Consider the following 6,259-nt stretch of genomic DNA (forward strand, 5'->3'; position numbering starts at 1 on the left):
AATTTCCCTTCTTCCCGTGGGAGTGGTTTGATTTTTTTGTTTGTTTGGGATTTTTTAATGGAGGGTGAGTAGTCGTTAGATTTGCAGTCTTTCTAGGAAACAAATGTGCCACACTGTAGCTACATTTATTCTCGTGTCTAGACCTGATGGGGAATGTTGCTAGGGTTTATCAGCTTCAGAAGTATGTGCTCAAGAATGGACTTAGGGGACTCCTTAAACTTTTGTGTCTTCCCTGGACCAACATTCACGACAAACTTGAAAGGAGGCTGGAGAACTAGAAAGCAGTTGCTTACAACTGCAACAGGCTCAGTAGTGGCAAAGCAATAAGCTAGAAAATGTCATGGAGGCAAAGGAAGTGCCCGAAAAATTCTGATTATTCACTCATTATTGCTTCCATGAAAATAGGTCACTTTCTGTGTCAGTATGTCAGCAGGCAGACAGGCATGAAAAGCGACCAGGGGGATCTGTGCTCCTTTCTGTGTTACGAGAGACTCTTCTCTCTCTCTCTCTGGGGGAGGCAGCTATTTTTTATTTTTTTTTCAAATGTGATGAATTCACTGGGTGTTCACAGGGGCCATGCTGCTTCACAAGCTCTTGCTGATCGTCCACTTTCTAACTCCCCTTTAGTACCACTCGGGAAATATTACCTGGTGCTCTACCTGGGCATAATTGATGAAGGAGCTGCCTGGTAACAGACTTGTGCAGACCTTTCCCCAAGTTATGCTGCCTGAGGGACAGATCTCACAAGCTGCCCTAAGCAGTACCAGAGTGACTCTGGACCAGCACAGCCTGGTCCTGTTCTGCCATCCTGTCTGCAAGGTGGGGCATGAGCACATGGCTGCTCCTTCTTTATGAGGACCTTGTGGGAACTACTGTCTGAGATCATCCCATGTTTTAGCAATGGCAGGCTGTCAATCAGCCCTGAATTTCTCACAGACTTCTTGGTGCTAGAATATTGTAAAGGGTTTTCTGCATCACTGCCATTGTGTTATGTATTGCTGTTTGGGAGCTATGTACCCATGCCACTAATTACTCATGTTTATTAACTTGCAAGTTAGATTCCTGAAAGGTTTTCTAGTGATAAGTTTCTAGGTATAGGGACTGAAGACTGTGAATTACAGATGTGTTTTTCTAGGTAATTAAGTATTTGGAGGGTATTCTTGTCCAGAGTACCCTTGTCACTAGAAATCCCTGCACAGCAGTTTGGAAACCACTGATCCAGCCTGGAACATGTGGGAAGAAAAACATGGCACTGCAGGAGAAGGAACCACAAGGTGGCAATCTCTCGCCGCACTTTAACGGGCAAAATAAAGATCTGGCCCGAAAAAAAAAAAAAAAAAAACAAAAAAAAACGCGGACAGTAATCGCGGACAGTGTAAAGCTGAAGAGGCGTTAGGTTAGTCGCATCTTGTGTCTTCCAGAGCCACAGCAACGTTGATTTTGATGCTGGATTTTCTCTTCCAAACACTTTTCCCTTTAGTATGAAAATCCCAGTCTCGAGGAGCTGGATCTGTAGGCTACTCTTTGCTGGCTTTTCATCCTTTGCCCCCAAATAGGCAGCAGATGTTGCTTGTTAGATTGCTAACTACCGGTGCTGCTTGCGTGCCTGCAGGCAGAGCTACTGTGTGCTTGGAGAGAGTTTCCTCCTGCACTGGAGGCACTGTCTGGTTCAGGGCATTGCTAGCCTCATGTTATACTAATGCACAATATAATGGTTGCTCTGACATGCCTCAATGGCAGCAAAATCACCTGGGTGTTAGGGCTAGGCAGTGACCTGCAGGCTGAGAGTGTGTTTGGTCTTGAGGGGACTGCAAAGCCATAGTGGCTGTGGCTATACCCAGAAAAAGATGTGGCCAGAGAGGGGAAAAACTCAGAAAGAAAATAATGCTCAGTTTAAGGTAGAGCCCCTCTGGTCCTGCAGTATCAAACACCATCTGTTGCTATGAGCTCCATCTCGATCAGGACATAGTTGTGTTCTTGCCAGATGTTAGCTTACATGTGCTACATGTAAAAGTAAACTGGTGTGAAAGCTGTGGTCAGATGTGCTTTCAGTAGGATTTGCCCTGCATAAGTGACGACGTGCTAGCCAGCCTCTTGCTGAGAGGATGCACTCCAGAAGTTGCAGGTGTGTGGTTGGAGTGTGTTCAATGAGTCAAGATAGGAAATATCTTCCAAAGCTCCAAATAAGACAAAACAAACTCAGCTTTAGCACATGCTCAATTGATTGAGTCTTTGGCAAAGTATGACATGAATTTGCAGTGTTCTCACTGAGGCCTGTCCTGGCAGTGTCCTACCTGCTGAGTCCTTCAGCAAGCACAGCATAGCTGTCCTTCTTATGCTGAATCCTGCTTCTTTTACTGTTCTTCCCAAACTCTTCAGTTAGGAATGACAACCTGATTCCCACTCATGAGCCCTGTTCAGGTTCTGCTGTACACTGTAACTGCCACCACTGAGATTCCTCTTGTGTCACAGTCTGCAATATCCACAAACCTGCCTGTGGTGACTTCTCTCATCACGGCTGTCCTCTTCCAGCTCTGGCTGTTCAGGTCCGGACAGGACCTGGAGGAAGGGGGAAGCTGGACATGGGGAGTTTCCTAAAGTCGTTTTGCATCACCTTAAGGTCTGAAATCGGAGTCTGGCAGGCTGTGGGTTGCAATTCACTTCCTTCCTGGTTGATGGGAGCCCAGGGGCTCTGCTGTCCGCTGGTCCTTTAGAAAAGGGCCAGGAGCCACCAGGGACTCCTAGTGGGGATAGAAATGTTAGCAATCCAAATCGTGATGGGAAACAGAAGGAGTAAAAAAAAAAAAAAGAAAAACAGATTTTTTTTTTTTCTCCCCAGAAAGCAGGAGGAAATCTAGCAAGGACAAGGCTGGCTTCTCCTGGAACATGTGTGCATGTGTGCAATCTGATTGTCACTAATGCTCTGTAGCCAGCTTAGAGAAGATGCTTTGCCTAAGTAAGTGAAATAAGCACTGTGATGTGGGATATATGATAACTTCAGAAGCAGAAGGAATAAGACCCCTGGCAAGAGAGCGTCAAACAATATCTTTTTTTTTTCCTCTCCTTTTTCCATCTCTAAGTCTGTAGTGTTCAATTAACCCTCTTTCTCTATCCTGGCCATGATGGCTGCAGCTTTGCAAGGCTTCACCCAGCCTCCTGGATGATGATGTGTTAAGCACTTGGTTTGTGATAACCAGTTTTCTCCTGAAATGATACCAAAAGTCTGCTGTTTTGATTTAAACTGTTTTCCAAGCATATTGGTTAGTAACAAAAGACAGTCCATTCCAAGAGAATCTAGCTTGAGGAAGCCATGAAATTTAATTCATCTTTGCAACTTAAATATATAATCAGTGACATATGGTAATAGTAAATACAGGAGGAAATGTCATTGTTTCAGTCAAATTTCTGCATTCAGCAAAACCTAATAGTTGTAACATCAAACTGTATTTTCCATTGAACAGGAAATAAAGCATAATTTTTTCAAAGAAAATAGACATGCAATTGCATGCCTATTATATTGCTTATATAGCTTTATTTTTAGCTTTCTCAACTGTTGCTGTTCTAAAGGACCAACAGAAGGGGAACTGTGGAGGGAGAGGATACAAGGCAATACCCAATTGTCTGCGGTAGAAAGGACAAAGATGTCTGTGCTGTGAATAAATGCACCTTCCCTACAGGGCAATAAGGTTCTGTGCCTGGGTTAGGGACTGTGCACCTCACCCCTCACTTCTGCTGACATGCCAGCCCTTAAGCAATGCTGAGGTGAGGATGAGTTCTTGGAAAGGCTCTGGAATTTATGCAGAAAGAACATTGCTTTATCTGGGCAATGGAAGCAGAGTTTTATAAAGTCTATCTGGCACCAGCCTGAGACTCCTCCCTCCATGAATACAGGTCACTGATGTACTGCTGGCCTTTCCCCCTCATTCAGTGGTGCTCTCTCCTGAGATTCTGAATTTTGTGGTTCCTTATGGGCATTTAACTTTATTTCTACTTTATCCATTTGTCTGTTTTTCAGGCATGACCCATAGTTTTCTCCTCTTACTCTCTACCCTTGAGTTTCATGTGCTGGTTCTGATTTCTCTAATGCACACCAACAGTTTACAGCTTTGACATGGCTGATTTGTCTGTCTTTGTCTGTAGCAGGGCCATGCTCAGGTGTCTGGATACAGCTGGTGACAGAGAGCTTATTTGCCCTATGCAAATAAATACATAGCAGACAGGGTTTTACAATTTTATCATTACCTGAAATATTCCAATTCTTTTCTGTCTCTCTCACCCCAGCAGCTTCTCTGATTTGAGAGCATTTTGGCTGCTGTTCCTTCCCCTGAGCTCCATCTCCTCGTTGATTTCTGCACACAGTTCCTTCCTCTTTTTCATAATTGACTCGTTTGCTCCTCCAGCCTTGCACTTCATCCATCTTCTTACTTCCCCTCTCTGATCTAATTCTCATGTCCGCTTCCTCCATTTTTTCTGCTGGAATGTAAAGCATCCCTCCAGAAAAATAGAAGGTCTCTGTCAACTTTTACCATCCCCCTCATATTCCCTCTCCCTTCACCTCTATCATCTCCCCCAGATGGTGGGACAAATACTCGCTTGCATTCATTCTCAGGCTTGTAAAATTGGCATATTCACTTCTCTTTCTTTTTCACGTGATGATGTGAAACAGGAATAATTCTACACATTTCTCTGCTGCTCAGGGCTGGGCTCAATCTGAAGGAAAAGTTTTCCAAGGCTATTGTGGTCTTCAGGGCACTGCAGAGCTCCAGTCTCTTTGTGGTGTTCTCACTCTATCTCTTTGACTGTGACAAATTGCTGCTGTATTTGGTGCTTCTCAAGATATGAAAGACAAAAGTGAAATCAGACCTGGCCATTGATGAGTACAGAGAAGTTAATGGAGCCAAAGAGCATTCTCTGTCCAAGGGCATTGTTGTACACTGAAATGTTCTCAGTCATTATGTGGATTTTTTTCTGCTTGCAGAAGAGGCACTTGGGCAAAGGGGATTTCTATGTGCTGAGATGGCAGCTGGTTTGAACCCCAGAGCAATTCCTACAGCAGGAAATTGTGCATCTCAGTCTTTCAAGGACTGTTGGGACTTCAACACTTTGGGATTTCACAAGATCTCTCTACGGACAAATCTGCAGGACCAGACTATCCTGAGCTGGTAAGAGAATTTTTGAGACCATGCATCAGAAGTCAAATAAACTAAAACAATAAGGCAGATAAGGGAAACAATAAATGCTGTTTATTCCAACAGAGTACATGGTATCTAACTTTTCGCAGAACTGGAAATTAAATTACAAAACTGAAAAAAACCCTAAAAACAATTATTTTTGATTGGTAGCTACCTAAAACTCTGTTTCATCCTCCCATTTTCATTCTGTGGTGTTCCACCCAGGGAGAGCCCACACTCACAGCCTCACAACCTTTATGGAACCAGTGCTTTTTGCCCCTGTCCCCCCCACCTTTTTTTTTTCACAGGTTTCTTCATTACACATGTAGTGAGTACAGAATGACTCTCAAAGAAATGTGCTCTATTTTCCTATGGCTAGATTTGGAAATACCAGTTTGAGCTCCTTTCGCACTGGCAAAAATGCAAAGACAACATAGCCAACTGTGCTTTTCCTGACCAGGCTGATGGCTTTGATGGATGCCTTGCCTTTGGCATGTAAGGAGGGAGGAAGCTCTCTCAGTGGGCTTGCTTTCCTCCTGCTGTGCCTGAGCTCCCTAACCAGCCAGTCCTTCTCGCCCAGACACAGGGATTTGCTTTTTACACAACTTCCTAGATCACCTACATTAAAGAGCAATATGTGGATGCTGTACTAAATCAAGCAACTGTCCTCTGTCTGTTTGATCAGGTTATACATGATACATAAACAGGCTAGAAAATGGTTTCAGCAGTGGAGCCCAGGCTGTGACACCCACCTTGAGGCACTGGCAGTTTTAGGAGGTTACATTCCAGACGTTAAGGCTCTTGTGGTGAAAATGATGGACACTGCTTTGCAGAAAGAGCAAAAAGCACGGTAAAAAGAATCTGCCATGCAATTGTATGCTGATGATCACAGCTTTACCACATTCACTGGTCTTGCTCTTCTAAGAAATTGTCATACTATTCTACAGGGCAGAAGCTTAAGAACTTGAAAAGAAAGTGTATTTTTGTGAAATATGGATAACTCTTAATTTTCACTTGCTGAATTTTCTCCTTGCTGGCTTCTTTTAGAGCATCCATAACTCAGATTTACTTGACAGCACTAAAGAAAC

Source organism: Zonotrichia albicollis, chromosome 7, assembly GCF_047830755.1.
Source record: "Zonotrichia albicollis isolate bZonAlb1 chromosome 7, bZonAlb1.hap1, whole genome shotgun sequence".
Lineage (NCBI taxonomy): Eukaryota > Metazoa > Chordata > Aves > Passeriformes > Passerellidae > Zonotrichia > Zonotrichia albicollis.